The sequence below is a fragment of the Trachinotus anak genome, unplaced genomic scaffold (genome assembly GCF_046630095.1).
Source record: "Trachinotus anak isolate AG129_WGS33_773 ecotype Australia unplaced genomic scaffold, CSIRO_AGI_Tana_v1 ptg000001l, whole genome shotgun sequence".
Taxonomy (NCBI): Eukaryota; Metazoa; Chordata; class Actinopteri; order Carangiformes; family Carangidae; genus Trachinotus; species Trachinotus anak.
In genome coordinates, this window is record NW_027273852.1 from 18,139,703 (window position 1) to 18,163,988 (window position 24,286).

A 24,286-nucleotide genomic window follows, 5' to 3' on the forward strand; every position below is an offset into this window, starting at 1 on the left:
GTTAGAGGCTAAAACATTAGATATTGGGTGTGTACTGTATTTCAGTCAGGAGAGAATAGACTTTGGCTCCTAGACCCCTGGTAGGAAGTAGATCACTATGAAGGGAGCTTCTTCCAGGGCCTAGACAATGTAGATTCTGACGGCAAAGTAATCAAAGTGTGTTAAGTCAGACTTTATCATTGTTATTGTTGTCTGTAAATAAGCTATAATTTCTTGTTTTAGCCTCCCATCTCTTGTTGAAGGGTGCACATCTAGGCCACGGCTGTCAATACCACTCTTAACATAATGCGTTGTCTAATAAAAACAAATAGAGCTAATTTTTGGATATAATATGTTCATGCTTTGATGCCAATAAGGTTCCATTAATATTACAATGACATTTCACACATCAACTGACTATCTTGGCCGACGTCACCACCCATCTAATTTTTTTATTAGCTTAAATGTTTTGGTTGACTGCTACAACATTAGAAGGTCTAGTGAAACTTAAACTTCCTCCCAAACACCACCTCTCGTTCTCACTTGGTATTCTCTGGATGATCAAGTGGAACATTCCTGCAGACTGCATTTCACTCGGTTGGCTCAGATCTTCTTTAATCACCTCAGCAATGGCTGAGCTGCAGATATAGAGTTACAGTACCAGGGAAAGGGAGAGAGAGAGAGAGTGGGCGAGAGGGAGGACCTCAGAATTACTTTTCCATCACTAGGCCAAGCGGGGTTTAACAGGGTCAGAGCATGTTCATATCAGTTGGCACTGGCTGCACTTTTTAAAGATTCCCTTCCAATTTTGTTTATTTTCTGACATTTAGTTTCCTGTTAAGTTTTGAAACAAATACGAAACAAGGCCACCAGACTAAACAACTAAATAAGTTGTTTATCAGTGCCTTCTGAATTGCTATTGGCATTGCTATCATCATCAAAACCATTAAAAAATTTTATATGACTGTTTTCTACTCCGCTAATTCTTTCCTTGTTATAGTTTCACCTTCTAAAGTTGACACACATCCAGACACAACGTAACATTGGTTAGCTCTGGTTTGGACTCCACCAACTCCTCAGGAAGTGATCTGGGTCTTTAGCTCCTCAGTGCTCCACTATGTTCACTAGCTAGTCACTTACTTTGTCTGTCTTTACTGTTTGGCACAGGTCAGGTGTTGTGGTCTTTATCTCAGCTTTTCAGTTTAAAACAGCTTCCTGTTGCAGGTAGAGATTTAAGTGTAGTTAGATTAAAACAAAGTAGTATAGTTACAAGCTTTAAAACAAAAACAGTGTGCTGTCAGATACTAAAATGTCCTGCTGGGATAGTAATTTTCCATGGGTTAATCACTTCAAATTAAAAATGATCTGGTTAAGGTTAGGGAAAGATCATATTCATGGTTAAAAGACACCAGTTTTAATAGTTGGCTGGAGATGAGATGCAAGCTGTGGTTTCCTGTGACATGTCATAGGAAATTGTCATGTCATGATTTAGTTGACCCAAACCAAATAGATTTTATGTGAACATTGTTAGACTCCTTCCTTGCTCCTTACAGAAAACCGTCATTCACATGTGCTTTTCAGTGATACATTCTATACATGTAGGTAATTTTAAGAAGGTGAGCAAGTGATCAAGAGCAAGTTTTTCTGGTGAGGCCACTTTCATAAATACTAAGGCAATAAATTCATATTTCCAACTTGTTTACCATATAAATATCTGATAAAGTTGGGGTGGGAACTTGCTTATGTTTTCTGAGAGAAGCTCAGTGATATGAATAGCATTTAAGCTAGCTCAGCTATCAAACTACAAGCAGACCCCATCTGATTTGAGGACAGATCTCATCCATCTATAGTGGATTATATGCCTGTTGGTGCTGTAAAACTAGTCATCTGTGCATATAATGTAATATTATACACTATCCCTCTCTCTCCACTCCCCCTCCTTGCTCTGTGCTTCTGTCATAGCGCCATGGGCCTGATCATTTACACTGCTCATACTGTGTGTCACCAGCCCATTACGATTATTTTAGACAACCACCAATTAGCTGGCTTCTAGTTAATCAGCACTTTCCCTGATTCCACGTGTCACAGTAGTTCAGTCTATCACCACGGTGGAGCAGGATTTTATGATTGTCAACTAAAGAGCATGCAATCCATCTTAGTTCATTTGGATGGCGTCCTAATGGAGCTGGCTGTATTGCGGTGCTACTCTTTCTGTCCCTGCTGTGAACATGCTAGTGCTTATTTAGCTATCGTTTTATTTCAAGTAACTTTTGATATCACAGAGAAGTTTAGTTTTTACTGCTTGTATATTGTATGTACAGAAATGCATTTCTGTCTCATACATTATTATATGTTGTATTATTTAAACTATACTATTCAGTTGCTTAATGTACTCTTTTTAGTTTCCTGTCTGGCCTCAAAAGTTAATCTTTAATGATGTTGAAGCTTAACTTTTGTGTATGACTTGGAATTAAGTATACTGTTTTATTTTGTAAATTCTGTTTGCTGAGCTTGTGTTTGCTACTTCTCTGTCTGCTCAATATTTTGAGCTAAATGCTTTTATTTTAACACAGTCATGTACCTTTTGTTTTAAGAAGTGCTCTGTAACTGGAAATAAAGAATTACCCACCAACTACCACAAGGAAATAAGTTTTAAAAGATAGCATTGTAGGAAAAGAGTGCTAGCTATGTATTTGGTTAACTTTTGCTGTCTGATGCAGTGTTGCCAAAAAATACATAAAAACATACCCTTAAGTATCATAATTCAAAGCAAATGACCATACATTCAAATTCATGACTGCAGTGTACCCAGAACTGTGTTTACAACATAAAACATCCATACCACTGTTTTTGTGCTACAGTTCACGATACATCCATGGGTTTAAATATCGACTGCAGTGGATTATGGGCAAAATTTTATTCCAGATGCTGCAGGATAAAATATACATCCTAATACATGGCAAATAGGGTACAGAGAGTTAACTATAGGTATAGGAAAAACATAGCAAATAAAAGTGTTTTACACCTAAGCCATGATACATTAAAAATTTAAAATATACACAAGAAGAGGTTCCAAATTGAGACATGGCTGTTCCACGCATTTTCTTTTTACATAATTTAGACAAAAAATTACATTCACCATGATAACAATTGTTTTAGCCATTTTATCAACAGAGAATCCTACAGCCAGTTAAAGCATTTGTTATCATTAGTGGATCTAATTTCTAATCCTGCTAGAATCTACAACACTACCATACAAATGTCAGTACTTAGCTGTACACAATGAGCTATATGCATTAACACATAGCAGCCTGCTTAATAACAATTCTAGATGTGAGTGAAAAGTTGGCACGATGTACAGAAGTGTTTGTACCCAGATGACAGAAGGAGACCAAAGTAGTTCATGATTTGATCACTCCATCAGTGAAAATAGCTTGCTATGCTAATCATTTCAGAAGACACGATATGAGACCATGCTGACTGATGAATAGTGTTATCTGTAATTATATCTAAATTGATTTATGGGGATACATTTCCAGAACGCTTTGACTGCATGTAAGGTTGCACCTGTTCAGCCAAATGGAGATATAGATAGACCACAAGGTACACAGCATATGTACAATGCACATGGTGTATAAATAGAAAGACTGCATAGTAATACAGCTTGCAGTGAAAATCATTTCATTTATATAACCACCTTTTTTCTGTGCAATCCGTGCTTCAGTATAGAGTAAGTTCACTTTGAAGCACCAGGTATCAGCTTCATGATAGTCTTACTTAATGGATGTTCAATTTTAGTGTGATTCATGTATTTGATTATAGAATGATAAATCAGATTTTAAATAGATTTTAGATCAAGATTTTAAATCAAATCTCTCCCTTTTTCTGAGGCAAACAGTCCATCAACTTCAGTAATTGAAGCCATCTTTTTTTAATGTAATATCAATACAACAATAAATCTATTAAAATTGTATATTTTATTTAATATTTCAACTACAATTTTCAGTGAAGCAACATGTAAGCTGATGAGAGATTAACTGTGCTGACTTGGCGTATTCCTGGATGGGAACGCTAGTGGTTGAAGTGAAGTTTGTTACTTCATTCTCGGTCAGTTGCATTTTAATACTACACTGTTGGGGCCATTCACAGGGTCATTGCAACCTTTCCCTTCACTGAGTCACTTCTCGGTTTTAGTGGAGGGCAAATTACAGCAGGGTGGGCTTTTCACATTAAAGACCAATGGAAATCTAAAAGCAGGATGGGAAGAGAACCCCCGGCATGCGGTTCGGCAGCCGCTGCATGTTCCAGATATTGTCACATCACATGAAGATTCCTCACCGCACACATCAATCTCTCATCAGGACGACTGTGACCCAGTGTGTACTCCTACATGTGGGACAGTGTGTATCAGCAAGAGGCTGTTTGACTGTGCCTGATGTGTGGCAAACAAGTGGATACAGATTTGTGTTTTGTCATGTTTTTTGAGCGTTAATTGAGCATTATTGTTTTTTTGAAGTGCAGTATTCAGGACCTTTTGTGACTCATCAGAGATGTGAAAGTTGCACAAGGCACATTTTTTAAGTAAAAATGTACCTCTTCCATCAGCTCAAATTACAAATTAGTGCTGCAAGAAAGAGGAACTTCCAATGTGCTCTAACTGAATAGCGTGATTTGTCCTAGTGGAGATGCACTGGAGATGCATGCTTCTAGGCTAACTACCTGATTGTAAGAGTTCCCCCTATCAGGCAAATAGAAAAAATTGGATTTTGTCACAACTTCAGAACCATCTCCCCCTCACCTTCAGTGACCATTAGTGCCAGACAAAATGTGATCCTGCTCCAGGTTCATTCCACACCAAGAATAAATTAGATAAATGAGGGAATATCCTTTGTAAGGATAATTTTTATCACTCCAGTAGACTTCCAAAGACTTGGAGAATCTATGCCAGAGTGCATTGAAGCTATTTGGTTCAGTTATTTGGTCCTTCACCGTACTCAGACAGTTTGTTGGTTATTGTGACCCGTCTCTATAGTCACCTATTTAGTCAGAAGCCTTCATCAACACCAGGATCTACCCTTTAATGGACAGTCGTGTGTCACTATATGATTATGATGCTGTGAAAATAATGTGTTTGTATGTCTTTTTAAGCTTTTTACATTGAGCACTCTACCAGATAAAGACAGATAATAAATAACGAAGACTTTCAAGGTCACTCCTGCCATGAATGAAGAAGGAGATCTTTCTCTGTGTCTTTGCTTTCATTGACATCAATCATCATTAACCAGCAAGAATAGCAAAAATTAGTTTAGGGACGTGTTATTACAGCATTCATTTTAGTTCAGATATATTAAACAGATATCTTTCACTGTTGATTTTCAGGGCTGCCAGAGTCTGAAGTTACCTATAGGAGCACCTACACTTCTGAATCTCCTCGCGTCTTCACATTTATACAATTATACACATTCACACCTGAGATCTGCCCAGTACAGCCACAGTCTCCCTCTGTTAGCCTCTGAGCCACTGTGGGTTCATTAATTTCCCCCATCCCGCTGTTATCCATCAACATTTCTCTTGATTTGAATGGTCAGCCCTTTGGTCACAAGCCTGCCTCTCTAACCTTTAGGCTACCTCCGCTGCCCCAACTTTTCAATCTCAGCGAGCCACTGCATAGGAATGCGAAAGTCAAATAAAAGTGCTGAGGAATCAGAGAGTTGGGTTGTGGGAGGGGGTTTGTAAAAATGTGCAGCACCAAAGTTCACCCTGTTTTGGCCAGAGATACACTCAGAGATATCCAGCGCCAGAGATTACATCTTTTTTCAAAGTAAATAAATGGAATTATGATGTTTTTCTTGGCCGTCTACATTGTTTATAAAAAAGCAGAGAGAGCAGTCCGTTCACACTTTAGGTGATAACTACAGTGGGTCTTTGTGAAGGCCAAGTGCTGGCCCAGGCATGATAGTTTACTTTGGAGGCTAAAATTGAGCTCTACTTTGTGTGCAAAGTTGTCAGGATTTGTACCTTTTTTTTTTTACACAGGCTAACCTTTTTGTGAACTTGTCTGTGTGTGTATGTGTGTATAGTATGCAGCTAACTTGTGTGTGTGTGTGTCAGCATTTGTGCATGTGAGAAGAAATTCTATTTTATAGATTGTAAGGGAGATTGTTTTGTATTATAAGAACATGTGGGGTTTTTTTTTTTTTTAAAGAAAAAAACAAGCCTGACTCTGGCAAGACACTGCCTGAATGATGGATGTATTTCTGAAACAGTACAGAAAAGACCTCAAGTTGATACCATTACAAAATGCTTACTAAGAGTAATTCAGTAGTGATTCCAGTAGTTGTGTACATTCAGCCAGCAGAGGAAGCCAATAGTTGACTTAAATACCCAACTGTGATCTAAGTCTGTTCTAATTCAGCTCAGTATTACAGCATTAGTTTTTTCCTTTGCAGAGGTGCAGTGGTTCCCTTCACACCTGTAGATAGGCCACTGTCACCACCACAGGCCTGCTTATCTTTCCAGTGATCAGACCCTGCCATGCCTCCACGGCTGTTTACACAGAAAGTCTCTGATAAGAACTGACAGGTCAATAAAAGCAGAAATATCATCAGCGTCATCATTAACCATGGCCCTGGCAGCTGCCAGAATATCCCACAATCATGTTGGCCGGCTCCTCTCCAAACATCACCGCCCGTCTTTTTAGAAAGGTGCTAATTTTATGACCCCGCAACACTTAAACCCGCAGATGTGATAAACAGCTCAATGCCAATACAACCGATTGAAAAAAATATTTTCCCAGATTGCGGTGATTCTGGTTCCCGTGATGCTGACATGGGTGCCTGAGCCGCCTCCCACATATCAGCCTGTCAATGACTGATAACTGAGTGCCCAGACCAACTCAGTACTGTCTCTCAACACCCTAATACATCGAGGTGTTTACTGACAGACTTCACACGTGTATTACAGTAGGTCACACTACTGTTGCAGCCCACTCTCGCAGCACTCTTACTATGAACACACACTTATACTACTGATAATCTTCAAATGTGTATGCACCCAACTTTATTTCTTCTTTCCTGTAATACCAGAGCAGCTGAAGTTTTTTCTGACTGATCATATCCTAACACAGTATCATTCTAATGCTTTTCTTTAATACCTCTGTGTTTAAGAAATTATCACCTGTTGAAAGAATCTGCAATCCACTGTCAACATTTTTTCATAGTTCATAAGAAAAATAACTTTTTTTAAGGTTTTTAAATTCGAACAAAGATCTTTTTTTCTGCACAGTAAAAAATCTCACTGGAGTAATGCCTGCTATTTCTACATTATTGCATGTAGTTAAAAAAAAAAAAAAAAAAAAAAAAAGAAACACCACAAACATCATCTTCAACTTAAGCTTCAGATATTTTGGGCTCATGTTTAACATTTATTCTCCTGCCAAAAAAAATGAAAGTGCAAAAAACTAAAAGTATTCAGTGGATCCCCCAAGAACTGAGTTGTTTAAAAAAGGGGGGAAAACCAGCATTTATAGTACCATGGGACACTAAAACTCTCAACTGAAACTGGATTTATAAGATTATTTCTGTATTAGTGCTGTGAGTGTTCCCAGATATTGTAATACAATTTAAAGAAAAATCCTTTTATCTTTATGTGTGTAAGCTGACCAAGATCAGGCTGAAATTACTTTCAGTTGGACCAGTCAGTATCTGTTATTTAATCAAAAAGACAGTATTGTTCAAACTTCAAACTTTCAGATTTGGAAGTCAAGTAAATCCAGGGTGTTGTGGGATTCCTTGTGTCCTCCAGCGGGGCAGGTCACCAGACAAATTCTCCTGTTCTGTCAGGCAGGCCGGCTGGCCGAGATGACGTTGTTTTGTTGCTGTTCGAACCGTTTGATGTTCTATTTCTGCACACACTTGAAAGACCTCTCTGTCACATTAATCAGGGCAGCAGCGAATGCCAAGCAGTGTTTTCTGTCAATCCAGAGGCCTCTGCCGACACTGGCAGCGATTTATTGGGAAAAAAAGCGGCTATATTTGTAGCTGCAACCTTTTGCCGGACCTCACCAGCTGATGTCAGTTAATTATTTGTCCCCTGAATCTAATACTTTTTCCCTGTGCCAAAACTGTGGGCATGGGGAATCAAGATCCCCACACTTACACACACTCATATAGATAGAAACACACATACACACATAAAAACTCAGATGTAAGTGCACACAAACAAACACACTAGCAGATGCCGTCTCGTACTGTCGGTCAGTGAGGAAAATCAGACACTCCATCCATCTGCTTATGTTATTCCTAGCAACCAAAGTTATGTTGCTACGGTAAAGATCTCCCCACATGAACTTGTCAATCAAACAGAGCGACTTAATGTTTTTATTGTTTTGTTTTGTCCCCCATTCGTCTTGCTACCCTCATTTCAGTTCTTTTCCATTCCCACAGTGTTTTCACTACCTCATCAGGTCAGCAGTGTTTATCTGTTTACAGCTTTCCTCTGTTAACTTTAGATGCCTCTGCTGTCATTAAAACATGCTTATGAATCAGATCGAAGACCGAATCTTATCTTAAGACCGAAGGTTAGCAACATGTCAGAGGTTCTGAATGAATAATAGCTTTGGTTTAGCGTTTAAGGACAGATTATAGTTATGCACTTCCCATGGGTGCTGATGAATAGTGCCACAGTTCTGAATTGATCAAAACTTGCGTGTAACAAACAGTGAAAAGGTGCTCTGTACAAACTGTACGTCATGGTGGGTAAAAACCACATCTGTTTAGACAAATGTGTGATTTAGTGTTGTGGGTTTAAGGGAGAAAAGCCAGGAAAACTTGATAAACCACACAAATCCACCATAACCGCAGAAAGCCTCCGTAAACTAGAGTAATGCCCAAATGATGTGTGAGAAAAAGGAGGAAAAGAATGACTTTGTAATACCTTTAACGACACGGTTTACTCTAGGATGAGTGTCGTGTTTCCTCGGAAATATTGCCGCGTCCGAAATGTGGGGTGGCATTTGTCTCATTTTGCACGCTGACTTACGCTTCGGTATTACACTGGAAATAGTTATGCTTGGATTTCAAGCTGTTGCGCTATTGCACTGACCTTCTTTTCCCTTCTATTAAAAATATACTGCACTCCCATAGTATGTGTTTATTGGCAAGGGAGGAGCAGTTACTATTTTTATTTGAAACATTTCGCAGCACAAAGCACTTGTTTTTAGTTGTGATGATAATATTGGATTAATTATTACATGAATGACACAAACAGTTCAATTTGCTGTGGTACAAAGTAAGTCTAGTACTTATATTTGTAATATATTCCTTTTATTCCTTTACTTAAAGGAGTATTTATATTAATGCCACTGTTTACCTCTCCCTCACATTTCTGAAGCAAATATTGATCTGACAGTTCTACTGGTTACTTTACAGAAAAACAAAAAAACAAAAAAACAAAAAAAAAGAACAGCAATCATATGTCATACAGAAAATCTATGAAATACGATGTATGATACCAAACTATATGTAACTAAATATTGGTTAAACATGTATTTAATGACAAAACAGGCAATTTTTTAAACTTCATTCAACTCCATTTTTTTTTTTTTAGTATTCTGTGGTGGAAAGCGACTAAGTACATTTAATGAGCTGTACTTAAGTACAATAATTTTTTGGTACTTGAACTTGAATATTTACAATTTCTTCTACTTTATACTTTTCCACACTTCAGAGGGAAATGCAGTGCATTTTAACAGCTAAATTACCAGTTACTAAATACCAGTTACTTCGATTTTACAACAAAAAGTCATTAATTTATAAAATATCATGATTTACCGGTTAAAGTCCCTGCATATCTCACAAGTGTTTCAGTTCCGTGGCTGATTAGACATGCTAAAGTGGGAATTCATCAGTAAGAATGATGAAGTTGTAACTCATCCTTGAATTATCTTGTTGTAATAAATGATACCTTGCAATAAAAGATAGTGACCAGCAATTTGGAGGTAGTTCACAGTGACTAATGAACTTAAATTAAGCTACGTCAGTTGCAGCAGGGATGATGTCCCATGCTTGATTTTTTTTTTTTTTTTTTTTTTTTTTTGTCTTGATGTGTACCCTGGCTTAAGGAGTCAGAATAGTGACAGGTGGCTAAATCACAGTGACGTTGATGGATTTCTGAGAAGGCCTATGGAACGACTGCACTGTTTAGTCACACCAGCAGGATGCAGAACTCAGCTCGTTATGGACTGCTGACCTGTAACAACACGACCTTGCTCTTTGATTATACAATCACGACTTGACACATATGGCCTCAGGAGGGATGTCATGGAAAAGTTCTCAGCGTTTCCTGCAACACTGTTCCCACTGTCGGCACGGCTGGTGCGCATGGCGGCCTCTGCTTTCCCTTTGTAACTTCACAGACCCTGAATCGTAGCCGGTTCTATAAAACTGGTCTTTAAATGCGACGCGGGCAGCAGGTGGGGGTTCTATGCCATGCCAGGAATGCTGAGCTGGGGGAAGGACTCTGTGGGGGCTTAAAGATGCCCACTGGCACTGTGGAGGAGATCTCTGTGGGGTTACCGTGTAAGGCTGCATGGCCAGTGAGAATGAAGTTCAGCTTGAAGTCTCTACATGTGAACCTGTCACTCTTGCAATCTGGAGGCTTGGCGGGGAGGAGGGCAGTGTGTATAGGAGGTGGATTTAGACCATTAGTTCTGGGCTGCCCAGGCACACACTCACATGTGTGCAGAGAGTCACTGAGGTCTTTCTGCTAATTATAGGCTGAAATCTGACAGAGAAAAATTAGAGGGAAAAAGGGACAGCTGCAAGGTCCTGTGGATGACAGAGGGAAGAAGAGAAGAGAGGGGAGGGGCTTTTGATTTCTTGCAAATCCTCAAACCCCTTCCTTGAACCGAAAAACAAAATTCAATCATCTTGGTGTCCTCCTCTCTCTCTTATCCCATCTAAATAAAATCCCATTGCCTCCCCAGTCCTCTCAGACAAGAGGTCAGGGGTCAGTCCCAGATGGGATCACCATGGGTTTCACGGGACGTCCCATCTTTTCCCTGAACTAATGCTATTTCCTAGGGGGAGCTTAGCTAGCAGCAGGAGAAGAACTCTGAGACCTCCCCAGTGTGAAAATGGTCAGATCAGCAACCACTATTATATCACACATATACTAACACCTGTGCACACACACTCAGACTATTGCATATTGTTGTTACCAGAGATATATCTTAACATATACAAAGAAATTGAAGAACAATTGAACACCATCAACTGAAGGTCTCGGATAATTATTGTAGGCTTGTGCAACTCCAGTTTGTTTAGACATGAACTTTCAGACCAGTTGATGTCATTGTGTCTGTTTCAAATCACATATTTTATTCCAGAGCTGCAGCAGAGATAAAAGCGAACAACTGCCCTGGGGCTGCAGACCCAAAAGTGCAGCACTTGGTTTGTGGTTCTGTAATGAGATTAAATGCAAATTTTCTAACTAAATAACCATTATTGTGCAAGTTGTTTCCTACCATATAAAATAATGATGAAACACTTATTCCTAGCACAGACCATTTAGTTTCTGTGCCAATTCTGCTGTGCAAGTATGGAATGCATACTTCATGTAAAGCATAAATTAAAACAATTACATGTCCGTGGTGTCTGCGGCTGTCCGTGTGCATGTCCACAAGCAAGTATAACTGAGGTATTATGGGCCATGTGTCAAAATTTGCACGGTGTACATTCCTAAAGGGGAATCACTAGGGGGTTCACAACTGAAATTGGACCCTCATGAAGGTCCATCCTGCCATAATTACATTTGGTACAATAGTATTGAACTTTTTCTTTAATAAATGTTGAACTTTATTATCAAGATGAGCGTATCTAATGCACATGGTAAACAGGTGCATAGGGAAATTTCATGTGAAAGAGATGAAGATCTCTTTTACACTCAGGGCAGAAATTCAACTTTTTCTTTTACAAGGCAGTGAAAGAAAACAACATGTTACTATTACAGATGCTGCACACCCACACAGGTGTTTAATTCTGACAGACTTGATTTCAGATCAGATAGACTGTGGGTGGAGTTATGCTGAATATAAATATAGTCACCAAGCTTCATGAGGCAGTTCGATGACAATATAGGTGTACATTCTCCCAACCTAACAGGTGCAACAAAACTAACAGAACAGTCCAAGAGATGTCAGTCGAGCACAATCAGTACACAATCAGTACACACCCACACTTCCTATAAAAAGTCTAATTGTGCAAAATAAAAAACTGTGAGGCACCACTTTGATTATGCTTGCTCTGCTTGCTATAGTGGTTTAATAAAATGCAGGAGATAAATTCAGTATTAAATCGCCTAACAATCATGCACTGTGGGCAGTGATGAATTCAGAAGTGTTGACTGCTGCCTGTGCACCTCAGGTAAGGACGACAAAAAGCTGCATGTCAATGGCTATAACAAGGTTGGACGGCTCAGTTTCCCCAAAAAAGCCACACAAACAGTCAAAAGTCTGTTTACTGCTGTGGAGTATGTTATTCATCTCAGCCTTCATAATGTGCTAGTGTGCAAAATGTTTCTCAATGTCGTTGTGATATTGTAAGATCATTATCTTGTTACAGGGGTTTCTGTGAGATCTGTGAGAATGTCATGAGCTTGCCTTACAGCTGAGGCACAGTAGCCAAGTCCAGATCGTTTCCCTCCCCGTCCTGATTGACAGGTGTCCAACAATCCCCCTGGCTTTGCGCCGGAGATCCAAAGAGGCTGAGTGGAGGCCCCAGTGAAGTTGGGGCTGACCTTCCCCCGCTCATCAATAGCATTCATTGCTCCCAGGCTGTGTGTGACAGGTGCTCAGACCCAAACCTCTGCCCTGGCCCCCCGAACCTAAATCCTGCCCATTTTTATTGGTCCTTCTGCCTTTTCCCTCATCCCTGTTTCCTCCAGGGACATTTGGTAGTGAGGCTCAGGTCTCTTCTGGCTCAAATTAAATGCCTGTGGTTAATTAGCTGAGATTGCTATTACCAGCAGAGGTGGAAACCCTGACCAGTGTACCCAGGCCTGGGAACATTGGGAGCTGTGTGGCCTCCTGTCTGAAAACAAGACAGCATTTGTAGTTTCTCAGTCCTGCCCCAAACCTTTAACAGGACACACTTCATGGCATGCTCCCTCAACCTGAGTTGAATGCATCTGAGGCTCCTGCAGGCTGCAAAGATGGCAGAAGAAGACTCACACATCCCCCCTGGTGGCTCACACAGTACATGCATCCCTGCAGCAGAACTGAGGTTATTTGTCCAAAGTGTCATGTTTAGATATGCGGCATTGATGGTTTTAGTCAGAATCTGCAGTGCACATGTGCTTCATTCTTTAGCAAAAATAGTTCCTAATTTTTGTGTTTATATCTGTGTATGTAGCTTAATATGTTTCATAATTATAAGCATTAGGGTTTATTTTAAAATAACAATTGCAATATGCACACATTCTGTGGTATTTGTTGACAGCAGGCATCTCTTATGTTCAGGCATGTGACAACTTTTTTTCAAAAAAAGAAGGAGATTCCATAATGAAGCATGAACATAAAATAAACTTTAATTATAAATGCAGCTCTGCTCTGCCTTCCTGTGTCGGACAGGTGCGATCCTTGTGGTGCTGCCTTCTGCAGCATGTGTTAATGGTTTTGAACCAGTAGCCACATATACACAATACCTCGACAGCCGTTATTTAGGGTTGATGAACATTTTCACCACCTTGTAGTTACAATGAACAAGCACATAATGTTCCCATCTCTTGTTATCCCTCTGCTGGTTGGATCATTTTTACTCTCACGCATCTTACAGCCATGGAATTCGATTCTGATAATTTGAGCTACACTCCATACTCTAGCTTTATTCATACAGAGGTTTAGGGCTGCTGTGAAGGCAAAGTCAGCCAACTCATAAATGTCTTGGTCCGGTTAACTCCTGTTCACCCCATCTAATTTTATTTCTCTCTTCAAAGACAGTCCTGCCTCCTCCCTGCCTAGGGCTTGACCAGTACATTTTAGATTTTTGAAAGGTGATTTAAGTCAGTCAATCAATGAAATCTATTAGTGATAATGGTTTATTTTTCAGTTAACACCAGTTGTTTTACTTCAAAACTGCATTCTTGTTAGAGTAGAAATAGTCATTACAGTTAAATTCTGTGTAGACTTTGGGCGACTGAAACTCCATTGAAACTAATAACGAATAATACTACTACTGATACAATGGTATATAATACTGAATGCATACACTATGCAATACATATATTACTCTTGGTATCACTCCTAATAATGATTATTGATTAGCCTAATATTTAAATAAAAGATGAATATCAGTAATAATGCATATGTATGCATAATGGCTAAATTAGAATAGATGTCTGAAGGTTCCTGGATGAAATATACCCAGTTCACTGTAGCACTGATCCATTACAGTAAACAGCAAATGTGTAATTGAATAAACTTTATTTAAATATTGTGTCATTCATGTTGAATGGGGACCGTCTCTCAGTTTGTCTCCTGTTCTGTGCCTGTTGTGAGACTGTAGTGGTTCCTTGGTTACGAAGCAGGACTTGTTTATCCCTTAACATGCCATATGATGGACAACATTTCGGTAATGCTTGGCCTGATCTCAAGGCCTCAGCACACCAGGGTTGCACTGGGAGCTTTGTCTCATGCTTGCACAATTCTTAAAATGAGAGCCACTCAGGAGTTATACATTTATACTGCTGTGTTACAGGATTAAAGGATTCACAGCAAATGCTCACCTGAAGGGTGGAGCAGCTGTCTTCTCTGAAATCAGTGTAAAGAAATCTTACCAAATAAATAAAGTGCTGTTGTGTTTTTGCTCGCAATGTCACATTGTTTTTGTATCCATGTCGTCCAGCCATTTTACTGCCTAAATTATTTATTCCTCTATGTGCTGCTGGCTCAGAATGTCAATTTATAATGATGATCACTGCTGTGAAGTGTGTGTATATCCAGATGTCCTCTGTGTGTGTGTGTGTTCTGGCTGGGGTCTGAGGATCCTGCCCAGCCTCAGTGCTCCTTTATAGGCCTCGGTCTGTCTGCAGAGACACCTCCATGTCTTCCAGCTGTTAAACTTAAAATCCATCGTCCTCCTGGCCTGAGCACAGGAGGAAAGTTGGGATTTGTTCAACATCCTTGTCTTTCCAGGTTGCTCTCCGGCAGTATTTCTCTCTTATCTTGGTCTCCATGTCTTTTTCACCTCTGTTATTACTTCTTTTTATTTCACTCTATCTCATATTGTCTTGTTATATTAGCTTTTTCTCCCTTTTGTCCTTTTCTTCTCTTGTTTTGTCCTTATCCACTTTTTCTGTCTCTCTGCTGAGGACATGGTATTTAATTTAGCCTGGAAACACCATTATAACCACCAACAGAGAAGGGATTCACCAATGATGAACTGGATACCTTGGCACAAGTTCAAATGCTGCATGCAAGAGTGTGTCTGTGTGTCTACGTATGCATGAATGCATTACTAATTCTGTTTCTCTGGAGAGTTCCTCTTTAGTGTGTAAATATGTATGTGTGCCTTAATGCATGCCCAAACCCACACCAATATACACTACAGAATATTGTTTGCTGGTGCAAACAAAATGAGTTTGTTACTATTTGTGTGTGTGTGTCATTTATTCTCATACTGCACAGTGATAACCACAAAGAGCACAACAACAGCAGTTAGAACTGACAGACTGAACCTTCTTTGCAGATATCCCCCAAATTTGTCCAGGCTTCTTATTCAGTTTGACAGGTAGCATCCATAACTTGTGCAAAACTATAAATATAAAATAAGAATTCAAATCAGAGTTTATTAGGAGCGGATTTTCAGCCTCACACGATTTCTTGGCATTGAGATTTTTTTAATGTATTTTGATTCACTTCCAGATGTCAATATTTTTAACATTTAACAATATACTAAAAGGCATTTGTTGGATATCAAGCTTCCTTTGAAGTAGCATCATTTTTGCCAAATTGATGCTGCAGCATGCTCACCCCATTGTTCTCTCCCATTGTACTTTTATTTATCCTGTCCATTCAGTCCAGTGTTGGAGTGGGCATAGGTGGGCCGTGAAGTTTTTACTGGCCCTGTCAGTCTCTTTACCGGCCCTCTGTGTGTTACTGTTAGTCGGGGTGCATATGAGAGTGTGCTGTGTGCCTGTTCCAGGACTGGGAAGTTTTACCCCTCTGCTGACCTGGCTATGACTACACTGACTGCAGTCAGTTTTATTGTAGTTCCTACTTCCTACTGAACAATGCAAATCCACCTGCAGGTCACTGTAGGGCTCTTGAAATGTTTATGATTTGGGTGAACTGACCCTTTAACATTGTTGACAGGATTCTCAGTTATATTTGAGAAGAAATATTGTGCCACATGTCATTTCACTTCTCTATAACTCTTTCTTTGCATCTTTGTCATGTCTCTGCAGGTTTTTAACATTGGATGGATGCACTATGGTCACCTTCATCTTACTTTTCTAAAAGCAAAAAGAACAAAAGGAAATTCTCTTTATGTTTAATTTTGTGATGTGTTATTAGAGCTCAAAGACAATAGCTATACGACTGTGGATCTGCATCACTACTAAAATCTGATCGCTCCACACATTCTTTTTTCTTTTGAGATGAAAAACAAACCATCATTATATCAGGTAAAAAAAATAGTAACTGGTTTCAGTCCTCACTTTCTACATATTCATTGAGCGATACCACATAAGTCACAGTATGTTTCAAGTATATTTGTTTAAATTCCTCCAGCTTCACGGTCTCCCTTGTTGTGTGCAGCCAGTGCTGCTGTATGTCTGTACTGTGTGAGAAGCTGTTAACACCGTTATTCCTAACCCAGATGAAGGCAGCAGGGCTGGTTGGTCATGGCCCTGAAGCCTCCGCGGCATCCTGAGGGACCAAAGCCCGAGCGGCTGTCACATGACTGGCGGCATTAACTCCTAACACCTGTGGGAAGGAACAAAATAGCCTCACAGCTCGCAGCGTTTAAATGTGAGTGATAAGTCTTGTGACTTTGTGCTGATCAGTGGCATTCTCTGCCTCTTACATGTATTTTGTGTTGTGTGATGTCATTTTATGAGACCAAAGAAGAGGACAAAAATCTTTCATAGTGAGCCCCTTGGGTGCAAAATCTTTTGAACTGAGCTTATTGCAGATAAAGGAAATAATGTGGATAAGGGAAATAAAACCACATCCCTTCCAGTTTCATATGTTTTACTGTGATCAAACTATGAAATTGTGCCTAATCTGACAGACATGGGTTGTCAAAAATTAGTATGGTAAACTGGTGTTTTATTCCTCTGATAAGCTCTGTGATGCTTTTGATGCACATCATGCAGTTCATGAACAACCATAAAAGTGTGTTTGGTCGTGTAGTTGGACATCTGTCTTGGCCAAGTCAAGGCAGAAATTAAAAGCCCCCTGATCAACTACCATGACATGAGTCATCTTGATAGAGCAATCTTTTCCCAACATCGATATTCATTTGTGTTGTATTTATGTCTGTGTAAGACTTTAATATATTTAGGATAATGAGTAATAATGTCAATTTGTGTGTTTGTATATCTGTTATGTGTTAATTCTGAATAGGTGTGGTCCAGTAGAGCTGTCCAGACCTGCAGAGAAATGTGAAAGAGCAATAGGGCGGTAGGTCTCTAATGTGTTAATGACAGAGCTCAGAAGAGAATGTACCAGTAGGCAAGTCAGAGGGTGGGTTCACCCAAATTACAATAAAACCTGTTTTCTCAGTTTTCCCTGAGGTGAAAGGAATTTGGCTGATGCTGATCAGTCCATTGGAAAATTACTTTTGAAAAACTCAATTTCATACAGGGTATTAATGGACTATTTCAATAGGAAGAAGTTCTATTTGTATTAAATGTGGCTTTATTGTATTGTTTTCACAATGTCCATCCATACTTATTGTGTATTTCTACAAGGCTGCTTCATTTTTAACATCATAACTCTCATGTCTGCAGAAACTGCACTTTTAATGCACCATAGGTCAGTGGTAAACTTTTCAAATGAGTCTACACTTTTAACAGTGAGATAAATAAATCAAGGTATATCCATTACAACAAAACAAGAACTACAAAGATGTCAGCAAACTATGCCAGTGAAACTGCCTTCTGTAGATCTGGAGGAGCTTTTAAAAGTCTGATGACGTCATCATGGTTTTCTCCGTTTAGGCAAGAAGATCACAAAGTTTGACAGAAATCCTGGGTGCTTGGAGTTGGGTATTGTATGTGGGTATTGACTAGCCATGGAAGGTACAATGAAAGATGCTATTGAAGTTGCATTGTGGGAAGTGTAGAATACAGTGTTTTTGGAGTTTGAACTATATCAGGGAGAGAAGTCTAAAGTCAGAATATCTTTTCCTCTGCTGGATGGATTTTGGCCACTCCTTGTTTAATCTCTCATGCAGTCAACCAGCTGTATCGAAGTGCTTTACTAAATTGCTCAGGAACCTTTTTTCAAATGCACCGTAGAGTCATCAAACTTAGACAGGCCTAGACTATGTCCTTCAAACCACCATATTGCTTCATGAGGCCTAATGTTACAGTGCAGGCCGTATTTTATTATGTGCCTGGTATTCCCCTTCACTGAGTTACTGGTGTTATTAGAGCCTAGTTATACTGGACCCCTTGCTGTTGATTAGATTATTAGATTATAGAGAATTACATCAATATATTTTAGCAAAAGAAAGCAGTTGGAATCTGTTTCCCTGCCTCTAGCATGTTTCCACTCTGCCTCACAAAACCCACAGGAGTAAAGCAATGTGAATGTGTGTATCTTGGTGCACATACATTCCTAAATGCGTGTGGATACCTTCTGTGTGTGTGTGTGTGTGTGTGTGTGTGTGTGTGTGTGTGTGTGTGTGTGTGTGTTTGTGTGTGTGTCACTGCACACGTACATTGTGTGTGTGTGTGTGAGAGAGGTGCTGAGCTCTCCCCAGCTCGTTAGGGACTCTCTGCTGGGAAGGTAACGGCTAATGTATCCTCATTGAGCTATATTGCGCGTGCAAAAGGCCTTCATCCAAAAACCACTCGCTCTCACCCAGGCTGCCTCAACTAGAAGCATATGGTAGCTTGCTCTGTGTTTATTGGTGTGTGTTTGTGTGCATGCGTGTGTGTGTGTGTGTGTTCTGCATGTACCCAACAATGTTGACTGATTCATGCTGCAGCATTGCTCTCAGTGACTTTCAGTCACAGTTGGAGGAAAAAGCAAAGAGAAAACATTTGTCAGGTGAAGCAGGTTTAAAGGAGCTATATTTTTCATTATGCTTTGTTTGTGTATTTAGACCAAAGACGAAGAAGGGAGATGTGTTAATGTAATTGACTTCATTTTGACATCTCATAATTAGGAGACAAGATCTTGTCAGAGATACAGTATCTTATAGTCATTATAAAACCCTTAAATACAAAAACTCTCATGACATCCATATCTTGTCAGGAGATACTACATCTAATTATGATTTTTATTTTCATAATTAAGTTTTATTAATTATCAGTCACAATTTCAACAGTCAAAAGTCTCCAATTTTTTTTTCTTCTGTAAATGTCATGTATGTGTGTATGCGTTTCACTTACTTTAGCCCAACCAGATACATCATTCCTCATCTCACCACCTTAAATGTTGAATATGAAATTACCATCCTGTCCTCAAGTGACCAAAAAAGATACAAAAAACTAACACTTTGGTTTCTTGTGCCGTGTTGTGTGTTTCATTTAGTTTGGATGTTTACTTGCAGAAGTCTTTAAACATGCAAGATAAGTTTATTGTGTGTGAATGCATGAGTTGTGTGTGTGTGTGTGTGTGTGTGTGTGTGTGTGTGTGTGTGTGTGTGTCAGCACACTCAGCAGAGTCACTCAGCAGTAGTGAAGAATGAAATGTGACGGGTCTGTTCATAGCAGCCTAAATCCAAACTCCATCTGCCTCTGTGGCCTGTGTGCACCCCTGACACACACACACACACACACACACACACACACACACACACACAGGTCTTCTCTCACCACTCCCTTTCTTCAGATATCATTTCTCACCAGTTCTCTACCATCTAGTTCTTTCCTTACTTTCCTTCCCTCTCTCCTCCCTCCTTCACTTTTCCATCCTCTACAGTCTGAAGGTCTGTTTTAGTTGCTTAGATTGTTTCTTCTTTTTTTTTTTTTTTTTTTTTTTTTTTTTTTTTTTAACCTCCAAACAAAGAGGTTTAGATGCAACAATCTGACTGAACTGTTGCCTTTTTTACAACCTTTCTGATTGTCTGGCTGCTCGCCTTTTTTGCTCTGCTGAACTTTGTAGTGATGTTTTTATGTTCCAGATCCCAGCAAGGGATCAGATCTCAGAGATAACAAAGTTATTATGATCAACTGATGAATCCAGTTATGACTAGAGAGATTAGATATTAAAAATATCATAAATATGAAAAAAAGTGTCTGCTGATGCTGATGATTCTTTTTCAGCTTGCAGGGATTAGTCAGCACTAGTTACACTCATAATTACACACACACTCACACTAACACTGAACACTTCTCTCAAACCCACATTTGCTCTAAAGCATTCTGTACACTTTTACAGTCTCTTAAACACAGGGGTAAACACGTGCTGTCACACACACACACACACACAAACACACACACACACTTGCACACAAATGTTAGAGGCTTGAGAGGCAGCCAGGCTGTGAGTGCTGCAGGGCCACATGATGGTTGGAGTGAGATTTGAGAAGGCTTATCCGAGGATAGATAGAGCAGCAGACTGCAGCTGTGCTGAAATGATTTATATCAGCAGAAATGCACACACACTTTTTGAAGCCCGTACCCACAGACGTGTGCATGTGTGTGTGAAACACAAGTGCATGTTATTGCAGTAGAATTGCACATGTCATGAATACTTAGCTGTAAAATCGATTTGCACATTTGTCTGTGACGGAACCTGAATGATGGGAGTCGATTATTACCTTTGTTTAGTGACAGTGTGGAAAAGAAATTCCTCATTGCACTATATCTGCAGAATTTCAAAGACTGATTTAAGTTGACTTTATCACAAATAAAGTGATTGTTAGTGTTACTGAGAGTAGTTAGCATAGACATGATGCTGACCTTTGGGTGCTTAACGCTCAAACTGTTTGTACTAATGTGCTACACCAAATGTTTCTGATTGAGGTAAAAAAAAAAAACATTATGCCAGCCATATACACATTCTCTAAATCTGGCTCCCAGAAATAACACTCATATACTATTAAACTATTTCCCCAATTACATTGTGGTGGCAACGTAATTGCTGGCTGGCTTATAATTTTGTTGTACATATAATATTGTATGCTACTTTTCATGCTTGGGCCTCTGAGTCCCAATTAAGGGAAACCATATTTGACACCAGTGTTCTTCCAACCTTGTGGCACCAGTCTGGGTTTGGTCCTTTCCTGTTTCAACATGACGATGCCCCTGTGCACAAACCCAGCTCCAGGGAGAAATGCTTTTCCCATTTTGCTGTGGAAGAACTGTTGCAATGTTATTCACCTCTGTAGAACTAACTTTTTCTTTTTTACATGTTAATCTTAAATATGACATTTTGAAATACCTTAATAATGTGTTCGATTTAGAATTTGTAAACAAATACATATTGTTGTGTACTTTACTGTAAGGTACAACAGTGCATCTTATTAAACACGAACAGTTCATGAGAAAGCAGATATGCATACCTGTACACTTTGTGACACCATTGCTTGTTCCCACACTAACCTGATTTTACATTAAAAAAGGCACTTGGACTGTTTCTTATATTCTCTTATGTTCTTTCTGAAAGGCCTTTGTTCACATAACCTGCTGATTTTAGCCTGTATCATTTATACAAGAGATCAACCATTATTTTTCAGCTCTAATTTATTGTTGAAGTTTTTATATGAACTTCAATCTGTGAACACATACGCCTGAGTATTATGCTGATGGTGTCGTATCTTTTTCTTAAACAAATGTATATCACATAATATTGAATATTTGGAATATTTGCATTGACATAAAGGAAGACAGTTATTACGTTTCACCAACTGATGATAGATATGATGTGTTATTCATTTGAATTTTTTCTAGTTCACAGAGATCACATCTCATCCTCACATATCCTAAAATCAAATGTGAGAAAATGGAATCTGATTACAAGTGGCCTCATGAGTTTTTTTTTGAGAAGTGCTCTCATGTCAGGTGTGAACAGTTGACTGTGTTCACTGGATTTAGACGCAATCTGAACTTCTGAACAGCAGTCACTTTGACAGGGCTGATGCTCTCCTGGCAGAGGACTGAATGAGGCCACAGATGGATCTCTGGTGATGCTGTCAGCACACTGAGATCTCTCACGTTCACAACACTTTCACACCACATCCACACTTTCTCAGATACCCAGATGTCAGTTTGTGAGGCATTTTGACAGCTTGCACACCAACGCAGCCACTCCTGGCAGTCTGCTTCACCATGCAAAATGACTCAGAGAACAGACTCTGACTGTCTTTATATTAAACCTCATGAAGCCCTTTAGGCTGGTGCCAGACAGAAACAAAGATTAATAGGAGTCATGAAACAAAGTGAACTTAAAATGAGAGTTGGTAAACATAAGCTGTAAAACGTCTCAGAAACCGTGACCACAAGTCTCCAGTAGCTGTCCACTTCAATGCACTGCCTCATGTCATCTGTTCCCTGCAGTCACTGGGCATTAAAGTGGCACAGGGAAAGTGGTGAAAAAAGCAGCATCAGGTGGATTTGATTCATTGACACACTGAAACCACTGAAGCAGACTTAAGGCTGGTTTCTCTATTTGTCTTCCTCGTTTTAGAGAAAAAGAATTATCTTGAATAATGTGTTATGGAAATAATATGATGGAAACAACCACTGAGAAAGGCAGGGCCTGAAACGATATTTTGTGAAAGAGGATTGTTGCTTTAAATTTGATGATTTAAAATGGAAGAAGCTCAGTCATGCTCCCCCTACTTTTTCTGTTTCACCTTACTACCTTTTGTTTTTTGGACGTGACATATGGGAGGAAAGAGACAATGTCATACCATTGTTTTGTAGTGTGGTTGTTTACTGAAAAAAAAAGTATAAAAAGAGAACTCAATAATAAATGTTACCATGTTGCCTGCTCACAGTCAAACTATTGCCATTGTCTAAACCCTGATCTTAAACACCATTGGGAATGTACCATTAGTTGTAGCCACAGGGGAGATTATTAGGTACACATGAATGGACATTTCAAGAACACCCTAACTTTATTATTACAACCCCTGATCACATTTCTTCTAGAACTCAACAATGAATTAAATAGCTAACCAACAAAACCCCAAAATAAAAGTAAAAACAACTACAAAAACACACTTTCTAACTCTCCAAATACTTAAGACAATTGGTAGCATCCAACTAGAAGCAGTTGCCCCACATTTGTTGATTGAGGCCACAGGTGCTTCAGTCAGAATCTGTCCACAAATGTCTACATGAATACGTCTAAAAACCTTTATCTTGCTTTCAGAATACATACATCAATCTGTTCATTTATGCTGGTTAATAGGGTCCTCTCCCTAAAGTTGCTGAGTCCTTCTCCCCATGAATTTTCCTCTTAGCACACACATGTTATATTTTAATGTTGAACTCACAGTGAATTACTGTTGATAATAGTGAAATGATTCAATAAATTTGTGGTGTTAACTGCTCTTTTATGAGAAATAAACTGAGCTCATTTCACTGCAGCACAGCAAAACACAAGCAAAACACAATGAAGAAAACATCTTAAAACGGCAGCAGATAATTTCAGACGCAATCCTTTCTGAGAAACACATTAAGATATTTAACCACATGCAAGAAAATGCACAAAGCAGTGCTGCAAATCACACGAAATTAAACAGAACTATGATGCAACACAGGGGGAAATGAGTTCAATGTTTATTTCTTTATGTTTATTTATCATACAATGTTTATTTTAGTTTTAACCTTCTGATTAATAAATGTCACAATTTCACACATGTAATACACTTATACACTTGTATCATTTCTCATTTTGAGTATCTTTAATGTTGCTGGTCGTTTTTTGTTTGACCACTGAGAGTGCGTCTTCAGCAGTGATAATCTGAGGTTATCTTCTGCTAGTCTGCACTGCCAAACGCACGTCTCCTGCTACTTATCTGCTGTCATAAAATGAAGCGTTTATTTGCTGCATGCTTTTTTTAAAAATTATTATTACATTATTATTTATCTGTGGGCTTAGAGAAGATAATAAGTTGTCCTTATG

General features: G+C 39.2%; 1 long non-coding RNA gene across 1 annotated transcript in view; it reads left to right on the forward strand.

Moving 5' to 3' along the window:
• LOC139623589 (uncharacterized) overlaps window positions 1-21,703 on the forward strand; it is a 39,648-nt gene extending 17,945 nt beyond the window's left edge. Inside the window, exons 2-3 of the long non-coding RNA XR_011691556.1 lie at window positions 16,854-17,005; window positions 17,603-21,703. This is a non-coding gene — a long non-coding RNA (uncharacterized lncRNA). The remainder of the gene's footprint in view (window positions 1-16,853; window positions 17,006-17,602) is intronic.
• The last annotated feature ends 2,583 nt before the right edge of the window (window positions 21,704-24,286 follow it).